The sequence below is a fragment of the Carcharodon carcharias genome, chromosome 1, assembly GCF_017639515.1.
Source record: "Carcharodon carcharias isolate sCarCar2 chromosome 1, sCarCar2.pri, whole genome shotgun sequence".
Classification (NCBI taxonomy): Eukaryota; Metazoa; Chordata; class Chondrichthyes; order Lamniformes; family Lamnidae; genus Carcharodon; species Carcharodon carcharias.
The window spans coordinates 174,379,886-174,403,987 of NC_054467.1; the positions used below are offsets into that span (position 1 = coordinate 174,379,886).

Consider the following 24,102-nt stretch of genomic DNA (forward strand, 5'->3'; position numbering starts at 1 on the left):
TTCAGGAACTCCTCCCATTCTCGAGCGAAATATTTCAGATCAGTTGAGCTTAATTTTTTGTTTACAGTCTCGGCCCAGAAGACTAGGTCCTTCATCTGTCACTCTGATCGCTGGAAACTGGGCTGTCTGTTGCCTATAGGACACAGGTACTGTGGTGATGCCCTTTACCTGTATGGATTCTCCAGTGTATGTCTTCAATTGAGCCATTGTTCATTCCAGATTCAGTGGCTGGGTTCTTTCATTTAGGTATTTAAATGTGTGCTCTCTCACCACTGTGGTTGAGAATCCCATATCTACCTCCATTATTAGTGGCTTCCCATTCACTTGGATTATGACAGTAATAGGTTCGGTTTTTACTGCTGTGACATTGTACAGAGAATAAATATCGGTATCGGCAGCTTTACATTCTGTTATGTTATTCACTTCAATCATTTTGATCTGCTTTCTTATGGTTTGCCTCGATTTCACCCTGCATTGCTTTATTATGTGACCTTTCTTATGGCAGTAATGACATTCTGCCTCCTTGAACCTGCAGGTGTCTGGCATGTGGTTACCCCCACATCTATAACAGATTAACCTCGGTGTCGCTGCTGAAATGCTCCCACTAGGCCTTTTCATTTTTATGGCAGCAGGGATTGCCACTCACTTGGCTGCTGTGTCTCTGGTTTTCGCGGCAGTAGGTTCCCACCCACATGAAGAACAGCGCCACATTGTACATTTTGTACAGCCTGCGAATCTCTCGCAGCACTTTCCATGGCTAGTGCTATTTCCAGGGCAGGCTTCAAATCGATGTTGACTTCTGCGAGTAAACAGCACTGAATGGCGTCATTGTGAACTCCACAAACTAATCAGTCCAGCAGCATATCATTGAGTGTGGCTCCCAAGTTGCAGTGCTCAGTCAACTGCTTCAACTCCACCATATAGGTTGTGATGGACTCTCCCGCGGCCCTTACCCTGGAGTTAAACTTAAACCTCTGCATTGTTACGATTGCTTCGGCTGAAAATGTGTATTACGAGGTCAATAGTTCATTAAAGGACTTAGAATTGGGTGCATTGATGGCAGTGAGAGTGTGGATGAGACTGTATGTCTTGCTACCACATACACTCAAAAGGATTGCTTTCTGCTTCTCCTCCGCGGTAATTTTGTTCGCCACCAAATAAAAACCAAGGCGCTGTACATACTGGCTCCTGCCTTCCATAGTTGCGTCATAAGGATCAATTCTGTCGAAGAGTGGCATGACTGGTGAGTATATTTTTCTTGTTTCTCTTAAGATCTGATGTACTCACATTCACAAGGTGAAGTGCAGTGCGGGAGCTACTTTACCCTCATCGCCAAATGTAATTAATTGACATAGTGGGCAGATTTCCACTTGAAACAGATGGTTTTATTACAGAGTTTTTTTCAGGAGCTACATGCTTGAACCAGGTCCTTGACTAGAAAACCACGCCCTCCCACCCCCACCACCCACAGATTACCCTGTGCTTAGGACTCATTGGTTGGAGCCCTCCAAGAACAATCACGTGACCCCTGATAGGCAGTAGGGAAGACTATACCTTCAATTACTACACAGTCCTTTCTGACTTTTCTTGTTTCTTAGCTCCACGCAAACCATGGCACAGACTAGGGAGCCAGCACTCCAGGAACATTCTGACCTGCTCAAACTCACCTGTCCACAGCTGCAACCACAAGCCACCTTGCATAGGTGATTTGCCCTTCACAGTGTTGATCTGGCAAATGTGGCTATTTTTTTATTTAAATGTTTTTTAAGATGTTGAGAAGGTGCTTCAGGATGGTGGCAGGCTGCAACTTGTTTCTGTACTGAGAGTGGCGGGGAGGGGGGTGTTGGTTGGGGGAGGGGAACAGCCTCATTTCCCGCCCAGCTTCAAGAGCTTGAATTGGATGGCGAGCATGCCCTCTGGCCACTAATTGGCCAACCCAGGCAGAATCTATGTCAGGTGACTGCGCCCTAAGAAGTGGAAGATGTGAATGATGTTATTGAATCACAGAATCACAGAATTGTTATGGTGTAGGAGGCCATTTGGCCCATCATGTCTGCACTGGCTCTCTAAGCATTTTAACATAGTGCCAATCTCCTGCCTTGTCCGTGAAACCTTGGACAATGTTTCTATTTAAATAAACATCTGAAGCCCTCTTGAATGCCTCAATTGAATCTGCCTCCACCACACTTCCAGGCATTGCATTCCAAACCCTACCTATTCACTGTGTGACATGATGTGAGGTTGGGACCAGCACTTGACCCCCTCCCAAAAGGATAAAACAGTAAAATCTGGGAAATAAGGATACTGGTCCAAACTGGTCTTGTATACCTTAAACTGGAACACCAGTAAAACTGAGAAAAAGAGTACTGGCCAAAATGTTTTTTCTTCTGGGCAACTCGGGGTTCTGACCCAGAACATAAAATCCTGCCCATGTTCTCTGCATTCCAAGTCCAGTAACTTAATCACTTTATTAACATATCCAGTATGCTGCATGCACATCATGTTTCGCTGCTATTTAGACCTGCCCCTTGAAAATAACTGCTGAGGAACTTCCTGTCAACCCTTGTTGTGATAGTATTGAAAATAGATTGTGAGATGATTTAGAGCCCCTTTATTTCTACACCTAGAAGTGTTACTTTATTAAAAGCAAAAAACTGCAGATGCTGGAAATCCAAAACAAAAACAAAAATACCTAGAAAAACTCAGCAGGTCTGGCAGCATCTGTGGAGAGGAGCACAGTTAACGTTTCGAGTCTGAATGACCCTTCAACAGAACTAAGTAAAAATAGAAGAGAGGTGAATTATAAGCTGGTTTAAGGGGGTGGAGGGGGTGGGACAAGTAAAGCTGGATAGAGGGCCAGTGATAATGTTACTTTATTGACAGCTCCCTGGTTCATCTTGTTATCTCAGCAAACTGCTCAAGTTAATTTAACTTCAGAAAAAACAGTAGGAATTAAATGGGGTTCTTTCTTTTTGTTGTGCTGTTTTTTTCAGTTTCGATTTGTTTGCATTTTATGCTGAGTATGAATCAGGAATGTGAAGTTTGGAGGATGATAGTTTCTGTCAAAATATTTATATAAACTAGACCATCACATTGCTGAAGAATGGAGCAATTAACCTGGAAATGTATTTGTTATCTAAAAGTAACAGCACTAGCCATTAAATGAAATAGGCTCGTGCGGATTTATTATTTAGATAAAAGCAGCAACTATTTTATCTAACAGGATTATTGAAAAATATATTAATTTTGAGTACTCACTACAAATCAAACAATATCCAATTATAATTTGTTCTTTGGTTTCAGATGTTTTCTTGAGGTTTTATGCATTTCAGTATGAGAAGTCAGCATTAATTATTTTAGATCACTGCCCTGGGGAAAATAGCAGTCAAATTTCATCCATCAAAATCATAATTTTGAACATTGTAAGCCAAACAAGCCTTTCTTTGTTCGGATTGAGTGTTTAATTTTCAAATTTCATTTGATACTGCACAGGCAACCAGCATAATTTATCCATTTTTCTGCTGGCACCTCCTGGAAATGATTGAATTCAGTTTCAAAATTTGCCTGGAAGAGATTTGAGTTCATAATTTTTGGTTTGCTAGTTAAGCACTAAGGCTACCATATCTGGGACTTGCCTTTCTCTCTTAAGTTGCCATTATTTGTAAAATATTACTGAGTGAGATAAATTTGATGTGAATTGTATAGCTTTATTAAATGCTTCTTCTCAAAGGATCGTTTATGCTTGATGATTTGCATTCCCCTTAATTGCCCTGATCCACATACTTCCCAGAGATAAGAGAATATAATGTGAATTGGTCTGTCAGAATGCCAATTTGTAGCTTAATAATAGGAAGCAAATAATCAACATTTTAATCAGCTTTAATCAACATATCCCTATAGTGGCAGAGTGGAAGTTAGAAACTCAGGGGTTGAAACCAATTCTCATACCAACTCATCACATACAATGGCAAAAAATGAATGAGGAAATACAGTGTTACAAACATGCTTACTCAGATCATTGAAATCCTGAAAACAAACATCATAATTTTTTGAAAAAATTACCAGTTGGATGGCTATTGGGAATCTGATCGACATAGAGTTATGTGGATTTTCAGAGGGTTTTCAGTAAAATATTGTGAGGCTTATTAAAAAAAAGATAACATGTAACAATGTGGAAAAGAAAGTTGCCTGACAGACAGGAAACAAAGAATTAGGGTAAATGGCATTGTTTGGACTGGAGATACATTAGCAGTATTCTACCACAGGGGTCAGTGCTAAGGTCAGTTTTGTTGGAATAAATGGATTATTTTGTCATGACAATCTCAAACTTTTCTGATGACAAAATGGTACGGAGTCTGACAAAAATGAGGTAGGGCTGTGAATGAGTGAATGAAGATATAGACAGGCTAGCTAGCAGAGTGGGCAGGTTGATGGCAGCTGCTGTTTAGGTGAATAAGTGTGGGGTAACACAATCTGGGGCAAAGAACAAATAATGGACTGGATTGTATGGCTCCCCAGGGATGGGTTGACAGGCAGGAAGCCTGTAAAATTGGGCACCATGCCAAGGGCAATGTGTCCATCACCTAACTGCCCACCCTGCCACAATTTTACCAGCAGCAGGGGAGATATTAGGATGCCCGCCTGCCCACAGATCTGTAGAGACCTTTCAATGGTCACTTAAGGACCACACTGCTGCTGCTGGGGTTTAACCAGCGGCAGGAAACACCCACACCAAGCATCCAACTCAGCAGCTTTCTTCCCAAGGACAATCCAACAATGGAACATGAGCTGCCAAAGGAAATAGTCACAGCCCCATCACATGAAATCTTCAAGATACAGCTTTAGATTATTTCGGTTTATAAGTTTTCATTATCAGGATTGCCATTTCAGCAAGTCATGCCTGGTTTAGCTGGTGTACCCACATAAATGCTGACAGAATATGGATGTTTGTCTGTGATGCCGAAACAACAGAAGCACTGAGTGGGCTGGTGGCAGGAAAGAGGGAGGGGTGAGGTGCCTCCTTAATGGGCCCCCAGGTCTTTCGATGGCCTCCCCCATGTTTCCCCTTCCCCCTTGCCCTGTCAACCCCAGGAAATTATAGTTATGGGGAGAGAATTGAGATACTGGGGCTTCTTCCATTACAGCAAAGGAGGCCAGCAGTAGATTAAAATGAAGTTTTTACGATTATCAAGGGTTTTGATGAATCAATAGATAATAGGCTATTTTCTCGAGTTGGGGATTCTATACCAGTAAGGGGGGAGAGGGGTGGGAATTAATTCAAAACGTCACCAAGAGAATGAGCAGAGAGGTTAAGAGAATTTCTTTAAACATAAGACTGTTGGAGCATGGATTCTATTGCTGCAGGGAGTGGTTGAGGTGGAGACTATTATGTCCTTTAAAGGAAAGTTAAATAAATATTTGATGTAGAGCAGGATATGGAGAGAGCACGAAACAGTAGGTTTTGTTTTGGATTGATATAGCAAAGGGCTGGCACATACGTATCAGGACAAATGGTCTCCCCCTTTGCTGTAAGTTTTTTATGGTCCAATGACAGTTTGGCTGACTTGCAAAAATGTAAATAGAGATCCTAATAAAATCAGCTCAGTATGTTGAAGCTCTGCTGTTTCCCCGAACAGGCTTTGCAACTTATTAAAAAAGGAGATTTTAAACTCCTTACATGTTTGTTTGGTTTGAATGGACATAATAAGGGAACAACAAATTCATCCTCCTAGTCCAAAGCTACACCTTCTAGTGCTGCATATCTGAAATTTTGACATTGCGCTTTCTAGGCCCTGCATGGCTTTCATCCATTAGTTTTACTAGACAAAAAATTATAACAGTCCCATTGAATTATCTGCTGAAATTCTCACTGTGAGCTACCAATGGAAAAAGTTCTGACACAGATTCATAAAATTTACACCAATATGCCCATATATATGAAAAACACAGAAGAACTTGGAAATGCGGGAGGAGAATTTCATCTGCATCCATCTTTGGGCCCAACATTAGGGCTGGAGCCCATTTCAATTATCTGGATGAGCTGACGACACCTGTCGCACCTCCATAGGCTTCTCACCCATTTGAAAAATGAATATCTGTTGGTTTGCCTTGCTGACAGCAGTCTGGTGGTAAATCCCAAGGTGCAAGTGTGGAGAAGCAAGGCTTTTTTTTGCCTGGCTCCATATTAACATTCATTTTTTATTTTTTTCAAAAAGTTACTTATTGGTGGTGGCTGCTGAAGAATCCTGCGCTGGCTGCTCTCTGTGATGTCCAATTCCTGCACGCAGCCTAAAACGGGCATTAGGCTTGTCATTTACATATGTGCAGGCCTGACTACTGAGAAATGGCTCCACCCAATTTTGCGTGGAACGTTTTACAACTACCCTGAGGGAGCAGGATGTCGTTCCCCAAAATTGGGCCTCACTGCACTCATAATGGGGACACAACAGAGGCTGAATTCTACCTCATGAAATTGTCACATGCATGCCACAGTCACTCACAGTGGGAGATAAGTATCAACACTAGGATTTCAGAAAACCTGATGTTGGGCTTATAACAATTTTATAAAATGTCTATTTAAACTATGAAGAACACCTGGCAGCACAATCACAGATTTTCCTCACTTAAACTTGCATGTGTCTCGAGAGAGGATGCTGAGCAATGTAGCATTGGTAATAATATAATTTGTGACATAAAAGAAGCATATTGGTGCTGAATTAGATCATTTTGCTTTAGTGAAAAATTTCCTAAATGCATATTGGCACCAATATGCTAAGAAAACTTAATGTCAAAACTGCAATGAATGATCACATGCAGTAAAGAAAGAAGCAACTTGCATGTATGTATGCACAATCAGGTATTTCAGTAATGCCCTAGAGTTGCTCACATACAAGAATAGTTTTGAAATTGCATAGACAAATATGACATTTTCTACACAGCAATATTGTACTAATAGCATTACGATGAATGACTGAATTTTGATGTTGGCTGAGGGAAGAATGTTGGATAAGACACCAAAAGACTTTTCTGCCAGTCCTACTATGGAATATTTTACCTCCATCAAACTGTTGGAGCATTAGTTTAATGTTTCATCCAGAAGATGGATTGGAACATATTTATGCACTACAATTAAAAGTAATTGTTTCATTTTTGTCTTCATTGGAAGTTTCTTGGTAACATCACCGAATATTCTTAAATGTACCCTTTGCAACTGTTACTGTCCGCTGGAGAGCTGACAAGAGCCCTGTTTCATCTTGTTTGGTGAAGGTCCATTGTATTAAGTCCCAGTCAGGCACTTACGTAGCCAGCAATGGGCCTTCTCCAGGATCAAGGATCCCAGGGTCAGAAATCCTAACCCCCAAGAGTTGCCAGCCAGCCAAAGGCTGGCAGCGCCTCAATACCATCAGCACCACTGGGCAAGTGGTGCACCCACCAGAGGCCCAGGATCAGCGAGGGACCCAGGCCATAGGTGAGTGAGGGTTGGATAGGGGCCGTGGGGAGGGGAGTTGCTGGAGGGAGAGGATAAGGGCAGTCAGAAGAAAGGGCAGGGGGCTGACTCTCAGCAGGCTTTCCCTTCCCAATGCTGGGTCCTTTGACCAGGCCCTGTGTGCCTGAAAATGACGCACCCCACTGAGGATCCAATAAGCAAACATGCAAGGGTTAGTTTTTTGGACGCCCTGCATGGCAACTGCTCTACCCGCTGCTAGAATTCAACCAGCGGATGCAGGCATTATTACCCACTTAAGGGCTGCAGTTGATAGCGGGGGCAGTAGGGCTGTCCATGAGCTTCCACATTCCAGGCTTGACAGGGTCAGAGGTGCGGGGCAGCTGTGTCCCACCTGGCACCTCCTTGCTTATTTAAATATTCTCTGCACCCAGACACAACTTGGGGGGGAGGGGGCATTAAATTCCACCCTATAATGTAATATTAGTGCCCTGTAAGACAAACGCTGCCATGTAACACCATCAGCCAGAGCCAATGTTGCAGTAAGCATCTATTATGTTTCACACAGTAATTAAGTTTGCCATGATTAATATATGAAAATTAAGTAATAAGAAATAATAATTTACACCTAATGTGCAGTTTTCTGGAGTTTGACTTATAATTTTTTTGGGAGCATTGTCATTTGGTAATGCCATGCAAAGGAGCTTCTTCCCCAGTTCTCTGCCCGAAAGCAGGCCTGACCCACAACACTGCAATTTCAACCATGGGTAGTGCAAGGAGAATCCACCCCAGCTGGAATGGAGATCGAAGCCTGTGCTGTTGGCGCCATCTGATCCACACTGTGTATGTTGCTGTGACAACATACACTTTTACGTGCATGCTGTAGCCCCGAGCAATGGATAATGATGGTAGAGACCCCAATTTCTTTCCATCATATGGCTGACCAGGAATCTCTCCTGTTCTTACCACCTGCCATTGGCATATCTTAGAAGAGTTTACAAGTTGATACTCAACCTATTTGACCACACTATGCATGTACCTTCAAGTCTTAGAGTGGAGTTTGAATATGGAGCTTCTGGCTCAGACCTCCTTAAAGGAGCTTACCAAGTTTGTACATAAATACATTGTAATAATTGTTGTTATGGCCTAGACTTTTGCAACAACAAAAATCTGGTGGAATTTAAATTCAATTAATAAAAATCTGGAATTGAAAGCTAGCCTCAGTAATAGTGACCATCACTGATGGTCAGTAAAAACCCAACTAGTTAATGCCCTTTAGGGAAGGAAATCTGCCATCTTTACCTGCTCTGGCCAAATGTGACTTCAGACTCATAGCAATATAGTTGACTCTGAACTGCCCTCTGAAATGGCCTAGCAAGCCATTCAGTTCAAGGGCAATTAGGGATGGGCCTTGCTAGTGACACCCACATCCCATAAAGGAATAAATAAAAAAAAAACACATTGTAAGAAGTCCTTCACAATCTGGTCTCCTCACACTAACACCCGTACCTGTGGATGAGGCACCAAAGCCACCACCCTCTGCTTACTTAAATTAAGGCTACAAAGCTGAAAGTGCCAATAAGACTTATGACTTCACACCCAGTGCATGCTGTTATGATTGTATGTGCCAACATACATGTAGTTAAGGCATATTGTGCAGGGTGAGACTGCAACAACTGCTCTTTGAATGAACTTGCACAGCATCAATTTTGCCCACTGGCCCAGTTTCTGAGGTGGGCACCATATGCAACATTACAGGCTTCCATAAACCCTGACTTCCCCCACAAAGCACACAGTCTGCCACCTGCAATTGCAAATGCTGCCAAAGTTGAGGGGATAGCAGACAAGCAATATTCCCTGGAGCATACGTGGCCTCTCGAGCTGCAATGCTTATACCCAGGCCAACTTGTGACGGAGGCCTGTTGATGAGTGCCTTGCAACCAACATGCGTGCTTCAGATGCACCTACTGACCTATATTTGTTCACAAATCTAATCACTGAGCATCCTTTAAAGTTAAGCATGAATGGACAATGAAAAATGCAAGGAGCATCTCACTGCTTGAGCCTTTGAACACTGTAACCTTATCTGAAAGACCAGAGAAGGAAGAAGCCTTCTAATGCCTCACAAATATGGTCACACCCTTGTCCTGATGACCTCAATGTGAGATGGACCTTAGCATGCCATTTTTAGAGTCACTAGTAAGAATGTCCTTCATTATGTTAACATTCTTATTGAGTTCTGTACTGTACAAACACACACCGAGATTTCTGCAAGTATATGTACATATATTCAAAAAGTGTTCAGTTGTGATATTTACAATGTGAAAAGAGTAACCATGGTGAACCCAATAGTGTTCTAAGTGAGACTTCGTAATGACAAGCATGTTAGCTGGCCTCATTGTGCAGGCATCCATTAAGAAACTCCTTCAGACTACAGCCTCTGCATCTCTGCACGGGCAGCTGTGGTCATTGGAACCTGTGGAGCAGATGAGAACTCTGGCGGAGGGGCTGATGAGCTGGAAGCTGAGAAGCTGTCAGTACTTTCACCCTCCTCAGTGATCTGCACAGCCCTGGGTTGGCCCTCAAGTGAGGTTGATGGGATTGGCTGCTGGTGTGTAGCTGTTGCCCATTCCAGCAACTGCTGTGCTTACAGTGTGACCCTCCTGTTCAGGGTACTCAGCTCCTCATGTATTCTGTGGATGTCAGTGTTCATACATGGAGTGGATTGATACAGGCTACTGAGGGAGGCAGTGCACCCTTTCCTGTCTGAGACGCTGCTCTTGCATCCACTCCGTGTGTTGCTGCTTGTGTCTCTCCATGAAATTGGCCAATCTCTCATGGTTAGAGTTCACGCCCCAGGGACAATGTGGAGCTCATGACGGTGATGGATTCCTCCATTAGCAGTCCAAGAGCTCCCACTGCCTCAGGGAACTCAGCCAGATGTCCACACATCTACCCTTGATTCCTGAGGCTCCACGTTCCTGCCTATTGGAGCATCATCGTGACTTTCCTCCCCCCACTGAAGGGAAATGAGCACAGATGTCTCTGACTCTGACACCCCCTCCTGCACTCTGGTGGGATGCCTTTCACCCTGTGCCACCCTACACATCCCTCCAATGCGCTGGTCTCTGTTTCTGGGTTGGTGGAGTGTGGGCTAGTCAAATGTGACACTGTCTCCTCAGGCATCTCTTCCTCCTCTTGATCCCCGAGGTATGATCTGGCCAGAAAAAAACAAAAAAACTGCGGATGCTGGAAATCCAAAACAAAAACAGAATTACCTGGAAAAACTCAGCAGGTCTGGCAGCATCGGCGGAGAAGAAAAGAGTTGACGTTTCGAGTCCTCATGACCCTTCGACAGAACTTGAGTTCGAGTCCAGGAAAGAGCTGAAATATAAGCTGGTTTAAGGTGTGTGTGTGGGGGGCGGAGAGATAGAGAGACAGAGAGGTGGAGGGGGTTGGTGTGGTTGTAGCGACAAACAAGCAGTGATAGAAGCAGATCATCAAAAGATGTCAACAACAATAGTACAATAGAACACATAGGTGTTAAAGTTAAAGTTGGTGATATTATCTAAACGAATGTGCTAATTAAGAATGGATGGTAGGGCACTCAAGGTATAGCTCTAGTGGGTTTTTTTTTTTATTTATTTTATATAATGGAAATAGGTGGGAAAAGGAAAATCTTTATAATTTATTGGGAAAAAAAAAGGGGGGAAACAGAAAGGAGGTGGGGATGGGGGAGGGGACTCACGACCTAAAGTTGTTGAATTCAATATTCAGTCCGGAAGGCTGTAAAGTCCCTAGTCGGAAGATGAGGTGTTGTTCCTCCAGTTTGCGTTGGGCTTCACTGGAACAATGCAGCAAGCCAAGGACAGACATGTGGGCAAGAGAGCAGGGTGGAGTGTTAAAATGGCAAGCGACAGGGAGGTTTGGGTCATTCTTGCGGACAGACCGCAGGTGTTCTGCAAAGCGGTCGCCCAGTTTACGTTTGGTCTCTCCAATGTAGAGGAGACCACATTGGGAGCAACGAATGCAGTAGACTAAGTTGGGGGAAATGCAAGTGAAATGCTGCTTCACTTGAAAGGAGTGTTTGGGTCCTTGGACGGTGAGGAGAGAGGAAGTGAAGGGGCAGGTGTTGCATCTTTTGCGTGGGCAAGGGGTTGTGCCATAGGAGGGGGTTGAGGAGTAGGGGGTGATGGAGGAGTGGACCAGGGTGTCCCGGAGGGAGCGATCCCTACGGAATGCCGATAAGGGGGGTGAAGGGAAGATGTGTTTGGTAGTGGCATCATGCTGGAGTTGGCGGAAATGGCGGAGGATGATCCTTTGAATGCGGAGGCTGGTGGGGTGATAAGTGAGGACAAGGGGGACCCTATCATGTTTCTGGGAGGGAGGAGAAGGAGTGAGGGCGGATGCGCGGGAGATGGGCCGGACACGGTTGAGGGCCCTGTCAACGACCGTGGGTGGAAAACCTCGGTTAAGGAAGAAGGAGGACATGTCAGAGGAACTGTTTTTGAATGTAGCATCATCGGAACAGATGCGACGGAGGCGAAGGAACTGAGAGAATGGGATGGAGTCCTTACAGGAAGTGGGGTGTGAGGAGCTGTAGTCGAGATAGCTGTGGGTGTCGGTGGGTTTGTAATGGATATTGGTGGACAGTCTATCACCAGAGATTGAGACAGAGAGGTCAAGGAAGGGAAGGGAAGTGTCAGAGATGGACCATGTGAAAATGATGGAGGGGTGGAGATTGGAAGCAAAATTAATAAATTTTTCCAAGTCCTGACGAGAGCATGAAGCAGCACCAAAGTAATCATCGATGTACCGGAGAAAGAGTTGTGGAAGGGGGCCGGAGTAGGACTGCAACAAGGAATGTTCCACATACCCCATAAAGAGACAGGCATAGCTGGGGCCCATGCGGGTACCCATAGCCACACCTTTTATTTGGAGGAAGTGAGAGGAGTTGAAGGAGAAATTGTTCAGTGTGAGAACAAGTTCAGCCAGACGGAGGAGAGTAGTGGTGGATGGGGATTGTTCGGGCCTCTGTTCGAGGAAGAAGCTAAGGGCCCTCAGACCATCCTGGTGGGGGATGGAGGTGTAGAGGGATTGGACGTCCATGGTGAAGAGGAAGCGGTAGGGGCCAGGGAACTGGAAATTGTTGATGTGACGTAAGGTGTCAGAGGAATCACGGATGTAGGTGGGAAGGGACTGGACAAGGGGAGAGAGAAGGGAGTCAAGATAACGAGAAATGAGTTCTGTGGGGCAGGAGCAAGCTGAGACGATCGGTCTACCGGGGCAGTTCTGTTTGTGGATTTTGGGTAGGAGATAGAAGCGGGCCGTCCGAGGTTGGGCAACTATCAGGTTGGAAGCTGTGGGAGGGAGATCCCCAGAGGAGATGAGGTCAGTGACAGTCCTGGAAACAGTGGCTTGATGTTCAGTGGTGGGGTCATGGTCCAGGGAGAGGTAGGAGGAAGTGTCTGCGAGTTGACGCTCAGCCTCCGCGTGGTAGAGGTCAGTGCGCCAGACAACAACAGCACCACCCTTGTCAGCGGGTTTGATGACAATGTCAGGGTTGGACCTGAGAGAATGGAGTGCAGTAAGTTCAGAGAGAGACAGGTTAGAATGGGTGAGAGGAGCAGAGAAATTGAGACGACTAATGTCGCGCCGACAGTTCTCAATGAAAAGATCGAGAGAAGGTAAGAATCCACAAACAGAACTGCCCCGGTAGACCGATCGTCTCAGCTTGCTCCTGCCCCACAGAACTCATTTCTCGTTATCTTGAGTCCCTTCTCTCTCCCCTTGTCCAGTCCCTTCCCACCTACATCCGTGATTCCTCTGACACCTTACGTCACATCAACAATTTCCAGTTCCCTGGCCCCTACCGCTTCCTCTTCACCATGGACGTCCAATCCCTCTACACCTCCATCCCCCACCAGGATGGTCTGAGGGCCCTTAGCTTCTTCCTCGAACAGAGGCCCGAACAATCCCCATCCACCACTACTCTCCTCCGTCTGGCTGAACTTGTTCTCACACTGAACAATTTCTCCTTCAACTCCTCTCACTTCCTCCAAATAAAAGGTGTGGCTATGGGTACCCGCATGGGCCCCAGCTATGCCTGTCTCTTTATGGGGTATGTGGAACATTCCTTGTTGCAGTCCTACTCCGGCCCCCTTCCACAACTCTTTCTCCGGTACATCGATGATTACTTTGGTGCTGCTTCATGCTCTCGTCAGGACTTGGAAAAATTTATTAATTTTGCTTCCAATCTCCACCCCTCCATCATTTTCACGTGGTCCATCTCTGACACTTCCCTTCCCTTCCTTGACCTCTCTGTCTCAATCTCTGGTGATAGACTGTCCACCAATATCCATTACAAACCCACCGACACCCACAGCTATCTCGACTACAGCTCCTCACACCCCACTTCCTGTAAGGACTCCATCCCCTTCTCTCAGTTCCTTCGCCTCCGTCGCATCTGTTCCGATGATGCTACATTCAAAAACAGTTCCTCTGACATGTCCTCCTTCTTCCTTAACCGAGGTTTTCCACCCACGGTCGTTGACAGGGCCCTCAACCGTGTCCGGCCCATCTCCCGCGCATCCGCCCTCACTCCTTCTCCTCCCTCCCAGAAACATGATAGGGTCCCCCTTGTCCTCACTTATCACCCCACCAGCCTCCGCATTCAAAGGATCATCCTCCGCCATTTCCGCCAACTCCAGCATGATGCCACTACCAAACACATCTTCCCTTCACCCCCCTTATCGGCATTCCGTAGGGATCGCTCCCTCCGGGACACCCTGGTCCACTCCTCCATCACCCCCTACTCCTCAACCCCCTCCTATGGCACAACCCCTTGCCCACGCAAAAGATGCAACACCTGCCCCTTCACTTCCTCTCTCCTCACCGTCCAAGGACCCAAACACTCCTTTCAAGTGAAGCAGCATTTCACTTGCATTTCCCCCAACTTAGTCTACTGCATTCGTTGCTCCCAATGTGGTCTCCTCTACATTGGAGAGACCAAACGTAAACTGGGCGACCGCTTTGCAGAACACCTGCGGTCTGTCCGCAAGAATGACCCAAACCTCCCTGTCGCTTGCCATTTTAACACTCCACCCTGCTCTCTTGCCCACATGTCTGTCCTTGGCTTGCTGCATTGTTCCAGTGAAGCCCAACGCAAACTGGAGGAACAACACCTCATCTTCCGACTAGGGACTTTACAGCCTTCCGGACTGAATATTGAATTCAACAACTTTAGGTCGTGAGTCCCCTCCCCCATCCCCACCCCCTTTCTGTTTCCCCCCTTTTTTTTTCCCAATAAATTATAAAGATTTTCCTTTTCCCACCTATTTCCATTATATAAAATAAAAAAAAACCCACTAGAGCTATACCTTGAGTGCCCTACCATCCATTCTTAATTAGCACATTCGTTTAGATAATATCACCAACTTTAACTTTAACACCTATGTGTTCTATTGTACTATTGTTGTTGACATCTTTTGATGATCTGCTTCTATCACTGCTTGTTTGTCGCTACAACCACACCAACCCCCTCCACCTCTCTGTCTCTCTATCTCTCCGCCCCCCACACACACACCTTAAACCAGCTTATATTTCAGCTCTTTCCTGGACTCGAACTCAAGTTCTGTCGAAGGGTCATGAGGACTCGAAACGTCAACTATGATCTGGCCAGGGGAGGTGAGGGAATGGAGCTAGGACCTTTGTGAGATATGAAAGGGGTTATTTAGGTATAGCACTTCACATTATGTAAGCAGGCTCTGATCCATGCCATTACTTTTAAGCAGCTCGCACTGCCGTTATGACACAATAACCCATCCTTGCACTCACTCTCATGCCAACTTTTGCTTGTGCTCAGTGGTGTGACATCATGCCCTCCACCATCACCACCATATGCCAAGGTGATTTTAACACTGCCTTTATCGCCTGACACTGGTTATTCACCGTCACCAACAGACAGCTGCTCCGGCACCCTGGCTACTTCCATGGCCACCTGTTCCACAACTTTAATTGGTATCGGCCAGGCTGAATCACCCCAAGTCTGGACCATCTCTTTGGTGTTCTTCACTCTCTTTGACTGCAGAGTTAACTTGAATTTATAGTAGCCTGAAATATAGTGCACAAGGGATATTGCTTTTCATTGTGCCTGAGCATCACAGTACTCATTCACATCAGTTCTATGCGCTCCTACATGAGTAGCTTACACATACAAACCTCAATGCTGTAGCAGAGGTATGTGCAAGGCCTCACATCTTAGCTGCAGCATGCAGATGTGACGCCTCACTTGGAGCTCTGTGTGGATGAGCCAAGCTACTCACCTTGCTGGAACGCAGCAGGTTATTGAACCTTTTGCAGTCCTATATCCAAGATCTCTGGTGCTCTCCTACTGTGCTCACTGCAGCAGAAATTTTAAGCCAGGCCTTCTTTGTGCTGGTTGGAGGATTGCGCCAGCCAGCAGGGCACAGCACTACTTTTCTGTTCTGCATCTCATTGACTAATATCTAGTGGACCTGATCTGTGAAACTTGGGGGCTGCTGGACCCATTCCTTGCCCAACATCTATGTGGGACATTTAATCAATAAAATGTAAGGCAAAAATGGCCTTGAGCCATGCGTCTTACAACGCTCCCATTTACTTTTGCGTGATTATATGCACTAACAATTGTCAACATATAACCACTGCTTATTGATAAGGTATGGTGGAGAAAATGGCTCCACGCAAATGCTTGGTGCCATTCATGTTGTGGCTGTGACGCTAAGGTAGCATATTGGCTTACTCACTATTAGTCACATTGTTGTGCCAGGACAACATGCAGATGTGAGGGACCTGGTGAAGGGTCAACTATGTTAGTGCATCCTGATAGATGGATGGCAAGAGGGCAAGTGGATGGGCTAATGATATGGGCACTATTTATTATTCATCCTCTGAGGCATAACAGCTAACTACATTACCGTAAGCTATCTTTACCAAATAGTGGTGTCATCTCCATGTCTGTGTCTTGTAAAGTCACTCCATGGGCAGAATATTCCCCCTGTTGGCGGGGAAGTTGAAAAGCGGGCACGCGGAGGTGCGCCTCTGATCAAGGGCGCGCCGCCATTTTACTTGGGCGGGCCAATTAAGGCCTGCCCAGCGTGAAGTCCACGTGGAAGCGCTTTGTGCTCCCTGTGTGGGTGGCAGGGGGAAATCCTTAAACCTGAGAGTGCGCTGTTTTGCGCATGCACATGAAAGAGCACACTCATCTCCCTGAGGCTAAGTACTGCCTCAGGGAGATTGGCTCTACTGTAAAAAATATTAAAAATAGAAAAAAAATCAAGCCCGCGGATGAGGTTTCATGCTTTCTCTAATGCCCGCCAGGGCTCCTGGCCTGCCCGCCAACCTTAAGGTTGGACGGGCAGGTCCCTTAATTACTTAAATGACTCTATCAATGGCCTCAATTGGCTGTTGACAGGTCGACGGGCGCACAGTTGATTTTGCTGAATCCCCACCTACCTGAAAATTTAAATGGTGCGCGGTGACGTTGGGAGTTGCACCCGACATCACCATGCATCATTTTACGCGTCGGCGAGCGGGCCCTGCCCTCCGCTTGCCGACAGGAAAATCCTGGCCCATGCTTTAAGTGCTTCAGTATAGTATAATATGAATAGGTAGCAACAATTGTCAGTTTTTCCGAGGGCATGCCATGTTGGTCCATCTATTTCAGGATTAGCTGGACAAAATTCACAGAGTTTCTACTCACTGATAAGTTACTGACATCTCCTCCAGTGCTGTGACACTCACCATGGCCTTCCTACCTCACAAATGGGCCATTCTGAAGGCCTGCTTTTTATGTCCGCCTGAGTTCCCGAATCCATGCTTGGCCTGCCTCTGACCCTACACTACTTCTGGGGTTGCCCACCTCAACTCCTATTATAGCCCATCACCAACCGCCGCCACCAGCACCACCCCCCCGCACCCCCATCACCACCCAAGATCAAAAATCTTACATTCGGGGTTTTGGGGCCACGTATATGGACGGAAGGTTTGCGAAGCCGGTAATTCTCCAGTGATGTGAGAACAAAAATTCAGGCCTTTGTCTCTAATTCCGACAGTTTTTTGAATATTGATAAATTAAGGTTCACAGTACCACAGATATGAGTTGGAATGCAATATTAGTAACGCACGCAATTATATAATTTTATGAAATATATTTGCCTATTATCTTAGCAAAGGAGTTAACTCATTTAAAATGAACAGAATAACACCTTCATGGAAATAATGGACAAAGATATTTCAGCTGAATATATTAACTTACTTATTTCTAAAATGATGCAGTGTGTATTGTCTGCTATGATAAAGGTATGGTAGGTTTGCTTTTGATTGTTCAGCGTAGTCACTTCTTGGATTGAAGTCTATTAAACTCCAAATTTTGTGTTAACCACAATTTAAAATTTCAAACTCTATCGAAGAATCACATTGCTAATGTGATCTATTTTACAGATTTGCTTTAACAGCATTTGCTTTAACAGCATTGCTGTGGAATTCAAGATTTGGTTACATAAAAATGGCACAGCTAATACAAATAATTAACTTACACTTAACAGCTGTTGTGTGAAGCATAGTAACCCATTAAGCAAACAAAGACAAGCACAATATCTGTTAGCGATTGAGAAACTCAGGACATGTTCCCATGAAATGCTAAGAATATTTCAAAGTCATCCACAAGGGGAGAACCAGAGGCTCTATTCTAACCAGAGAAAGATTTGTTTTCTCTGCTGTTTCTATCCTACTCAGTAGTTATGATAACTGTTTACTATCTTATTGTACCAAGAGAAACCCTTTGGAGAGGAAATGAACCTAACTATTAGTGAGCTTTTGTGCTACATTTACTTTTGGCAGAAAGGTGACAAAACAGATTATGGTTGCATCACTTATGTTACTGGTCCACACCTTATCATCTCTGACCTCAGTCAGGGCAGCAGTTGAACTGCAGAACATGGGGGCTTGATTTTTCCTGCAGGCTTCTGAATCACGCTGTCAGGTTCAAATGGAGGTCAGAAGCCCCCATTTGTGGGAATTAATGGCCGGAGGTCAGATTCAATTCAGAATGTTGGATGGGCTCTTGAAACTGGAAGCCCAATCAGTGGCCTTCCAGTGGCCTTAAAAGCAGCAGCAGGATACCATGACAGCATTGCAGATAAGTGTAGTGTGCAGGTCTGGCATGTATAGCGTTAATGTGGGACTGAATACAGATCTGCCCACATAGTGATGTAAGAGAGCACATGACCCACACCCAGGGTCACTCTAGGGTTGGACAAAGCCGTGTGTACTAGCAAGCATGCATACAGCACCTAGCTTGTACCCTTTACTGCATATTTGTAAATAGTTCTAAGAATCAGTAAAGACTTGTAATTAACCTACGTATGACTATGAAGACTTTTTCAGACCTACCAAACTGTAACCAACACCCGACAACAGTAAGTGAGGGAGAGGACAATTCAAAATGGAGACACCTTTTCTCCAACTTTTTCAAAAATTGAATAAAAAATGGCTTTTAAAGTCAGGCTACCACACTGTGGAGGGCAACCCAGGTACAGTGTGCCCATTGACTGCTGCTGCACCAAAGCAGGCAGGGCAGACCTCGAAGCCTGCTTGGAGTGCTGCTCCAGGTCTGCCACCAAGATGCTGCCTCCAGCCAATTAACCTTCCCACTGTCACCTCTGGGAATCTGGAGGCCAAATGGAAAATTCCAGTAGGCCTCTTTCATTTAGCCTTAAGTACACCTTTACAAGCTTAATCGGCTACCTGGCATGTACGGATGGGTAGCTCTCCCAGTCCCCACACTCCGCGCCTCTGGAAAAATTGCCCGGGGCAGGTTGGACCTGGAGAACCTGGACACAGGCCAGTGATGCTATTTTTGATGCCTCCCCACCTCCATTCCTGGCTCCAGTGAGGACACAAAATCCAGCCCATGGTTTAGCAGAACAAAAACAGAATTACCTGGAAAAACTCAGCAGGTCTGGCAGCATCGGCGGAGAAGAAAAGAGTTGACGTTTCGAGTCCTCATGACCCTTCAACAGAACTAGGGTGCTAGTTCTGTTGAAGGGTCATGAGGACTCGAAAGGTCAACTCCTTTCTTCTCCGCCGATGCTGCCAGACCTGCTGAGTTTTTCCAGGTAATTCTGTTTTTGTTTTGGATTTCCAGCATCCGCAGTTTTTTTGTTTTTATCTCATGGTTTAGCTGACCTGCCCAGAGATTTTTTTAAATTCTGTTCCTGATCACTATATAATCTCGAAGTTAAATTTCCTGTTAGCCCGTTCATTGCAATGTAGATAGTCACAATATGCTCAAGTTTCTTCTCATAAATCAGTTGGATTATAATTCAGGTTTGTCTGCCTGTAGCATAGCATATCATTGGACTGTAGTGCTGGGTTTTTCAGTCTACTGTACCCATTTTTGGACCATTATGATCTAGTCATCTCGAAGTAAAAGGAATAGCCAAAGTTGGGGAATTGGCAGACTTCATTTCTTAAATAATACTTGTTAGTTGAATCAGGTATTAACATGTTACATGAACAAATTTGAATTTGTTAGATAAGCCAGTTCATCAGTATACCTGAAACCAGACTGTACTTTTATGGGTGGCGTAGGCGCATTACATCACAGTGATGCTCCTAGTTTAGTCATATTTCCACTCATTTCTTCGCTCTTTTTACATTTGCCTCACCTGTTCAGCTCCATGCCAGGCTCCCACTTGGAGAACTGGTGCGAAAGTGACAAATTCTTTTGTGTTTATGTTCTCCTGCGTTTGGTTAATGGGCTGGCAGTAGGCATATTTTCAAAGAATGCATGCAGTGTTCCAATTATCTAATGATACTAATTCTCACAATTAGCGGGATAATCACCACCAGAGCTTGATCCACCAATTATATTGGTGTGATAGAATCCTTTAGCACATATGTAAGCAGGTTTACCTAAATGAATGGCTATGGCCCAAATCTTCCGTCCAGGGTCAGAGCCCCTATTTCCAATCCTGATCATACAAAAAATGCATACTTATCTTCCCCGATTTTTCTGGCCAATCTTCCGATGGAGGATCCTGCATAACTCAGACAATGGATCAAACCTCAGAGGGAGCAGCGGAGAGAATCCATGCAGAAACCACACCCCATTTTTACAGCGCTAGCTGCCATATTCGCTAAGTAAAGAGTTTAAATGTCCCAGAGTTTCTTTGAAAAACTATGGAGAGTAGTGACTAAGGGGATAGGGTGGGTAAGGTAAGTGGGTAAAGGTAGGGTGGCAGTTGGGTAGGGTGGCAGGGTGGCAGCTGGGTAAGGTGGCAGAGTAGCAAGTGGGTGAGGTGGTAAGGCGGCTGGTGGATAGTGTGGCAGGTAGGCAGGGCAACATGTAGGTAGAGAGACAGCTGGGTAGGATGGCCAGCAGGTAGGGTGGCAGGTGGGTGAATGGGTAGGTGCGTCTAGGGGTAGTGGGGTTGGATCGTGAGGGTATGTCAAGTCTGGGCTAATCAGGTTGGGTTGATGGTGAGTCTAAGGATAGTTGTTTGATGAGGGCTATTCAGGTCGAGTCGGAGGGTAATGAGATTAGGTCGGGTGGGAATGGGTGGGACAAGGGGAGTTGAGTTGTGAGGTTTGTCAGATTGGGTTTGGGGACTAGTCAGGTCAGGTTGGGGGGAATCAGTGGGATTGTCAGATGGCGAGGGCTAGTTAAGCCATGTCATGGGCTAGTCAGGTCAGGTCATGGAGGATTTGGGGGTGGGGGTCATGATGTCAAGGGGAAAGCTGGAGGGATCAGCGTGAGTGTTTGGAGAGCAGTTGTTTAGTTACCCAGGAGCTAGACTAGGATTTTTCTGTCTAACATTCCTGGGTAACAATCCAAGTAAGTAAATAGGAACTGTTCAACATCTTTGACTCTAACCCAGAGTTGGAGACTTTTTCGGAGGGTCCCAGGGAGTAGGGGAATTGCCCATTGGAAGTTCAAACTTCGTGGGCAATTCCTACGGAGTCCTTGCGTCGGGGCTTCTGAGGAGTCCCACAGTGTATCTTGGTGGGTGCACCCGGAGATCAGAAGATCTGGGCCTATGAAACGTCTTCAATGTTGAACTACCAAGAGCTGAAATATTATTTTTTAAGGATATAAGTGTCAAAGTCATTTTGATTTTAAACTTTTTAAAATAACTACAATAGTTACACAGATTATAAGTAGTTTGAACCACTGACATGAATAGCACATTTTTTATTTATTCTTGAATATAAGAGTCACTGGCAAGGTCGAAATTTGTTGTCCATCCCCAATTGCCCTTGAGCAGGTGATGGTGAGCTGCCATCTTGAGCCACTGCGGCCTATGTGTACATCCACAGTGTTATTAGGAGGGAGTTCCAAAGTTTTGACTGAAAGATCTCTTGCTTATTATCTGAACCACATGTAAATTGGTATAGGGTGAATAAAGTTAGAGAGATGAATGCATGGCTCGAAGACTGGTGTGGGAAAAATGGGCTCTAGTTCGTGGGGCACTAGCCCCAGTACTGGAAAAAGTGGGGGCTGTACTATTGGGACTGTCTACACCTGAACCTGCTGTGATGAGTGCTCTAGAGAGCTGCATAACTAGGTAAGTAGAGAGGGTTTTAAACTAAATATTGGGGGCAAGGGATCAAATTTGGGAAGATGTGGTAAATTAAAGAGTAGGGACAAGGCAAGAGAGGAAAGTATTAATATGGGAAATGATAAACAGACTGTGACAAGAAGGGATAGAGAGTACAAATCTAAAGGTAAATCAGCAGATAAGGCTAGAGGATACAAAAACAATATAAGGACAAAGCTAAAGGCTCTGTATCTGAATGCATATAGCATTCAAAACAAAACAGATGATCTGGTTGCCTAAATAGAAATAAATAAATACCATCTGATAGCCATTACAGTGAGATGGCTGCAAGATGACTTAGATTAGGACCTGAATATTGAAGGGTACATGACATTTAGGAAGGACAGGAAGCTAGGAAAAGTTGAAGTGGTGGCTCTGTGAATTAATGATGGTATTAGCACATTAGAGAGGGATGGCCTAAGTTCAGGAAATCAGGATGTAGAAGTGGTTTGGGTAGAGAGGAGAACTGATAAAGGCAAGAAGTCACTTGTGGGAGTGGTGTACAGTCCCCCTAACAATAACGACATGCTAGGATGGGAAATAAAGGAAGAAGTAATGGGAGCTTGTCAGAAAGGTACAGCAATAATCATGGGGGATTTTGATCTACATATGGACTGGAAAAGTGAGTTTGGCAAAGGTAGCCTAGATCAGGAATTCGTAGAATGTTATCAGGTTAGTTTCTTAGAACATCACATTCTGGCACCAACCAGAGAGCAGGCTTTACTAGACTGGTAACAAGATAGGATTAATTAATGACCTAGTGAAGGTGCCTTTAGATAGCAGCGATCATTCAGTTTGAGGGAGAGAAGTGTGGGTCTAGGACTAGTATTTTAAACTTAAATAAGGGCAATTATGAGGGCATGAAAGCAGAGATAGCTAAAGTGAACTAGCAAATTAGAATCACAGTATCACACAGTGCAGAAGAAGCCCTTCGGCCCATCGAGTCTGCATCAACACATGAGAAACACCTGACCTACCTACCTAATCCCATTTACCAGCACTTGGCCCATAGCCTTGAATGTTATGATGTGCCAAGTGCTCATCCAGGTACTTTTTAAAGGATGTGAGGCAACCCGCCTCCACTACCCTCCCAGGCAGCGCATTCCAGACTGTCACCACCCTCTGGGTAAAAAGGTTTTTCCTCACATCCCCCCTAAACCTCCTGGCCCTCACCTTGAACTTGTGTCCCATTTTGACTGACCCTTCAACTAAGGGGAACAGCTGCTCCATATCCACCCTGTCCATGCCCCTCATAAACTTCGATCAGGTCACCCCTCAGTCTTCTCTGCTCCAACGAGAACAACCCAAGTCTATCCAACCTCTCTTCATAACTTAAATGTTTCATCCCAGGCAATATCCTGGTGAATCTCCTCTGCATCCCCTCCAGTGCACTCACTCCTTCCTATAATGTGGCGACCAGAACTGCACACAGTACTCCAGCTGTGGCCTCACCAAGGTTCCATACAACTCAAACATGATCTCCCTACTTATGTAATCTATGCCTCGATTGATAAAGACAAGTGTCCCATATGCCTTTTTCACCACCCCACTAACATGCCCCTCTGCCTTCAGAGATCTATGGACACACACGCCTAGGCCCCTTTGTTCCTCAGAACTTCCTAGTGTCATGCTGTTCATTGAATACTTCCTTGTCAAATTACTCCTTCCAAATTAGGTTATGGGATATGTCAATAGAGATGCAGTGGCAGACTTTTTATTCATTTACAGGAAGTGGGCTTCTCTGGCATGCCCATCCCTAATTACCCTTGAGAAGATGGTGGTAAGGTGCCTTCTTGAACAGCTGAAGTCGCTGTGGACCCACAGTGCTGTTAGAGAAGGAGTTCCAGGACTTTGACCCAGCAACAGTGAAGGAACGGAGATAGATTTCCAAGTCAGAATTGAGTGGTTTGGAGGGGAACTTCCAGGTGGTGGTGTTCCCATGTGTCTGTTGCCTTTGTCTTTCTAAGGGGTTATTTCAGAATACACAGAGTAGATACATTCCAATTAGAAAAAGAA

The 24,102-nt window shown here is 45.1% G+C and overlaps 1 protein-coding gene across 6 annotated transcripts in view; it reads left to right on the forward strand.

Moving 5' to 3' along the window:
- pde4d (phosphodiesterase 4D, cAMP-specific) overlaps positions 1-24,102 on the forward strand; it is a 1,628,454-nt gene that overhangs the window by 1,335,543 nt on the left and 268,809 nt on the right. The window lies entirely within an intron of this gene.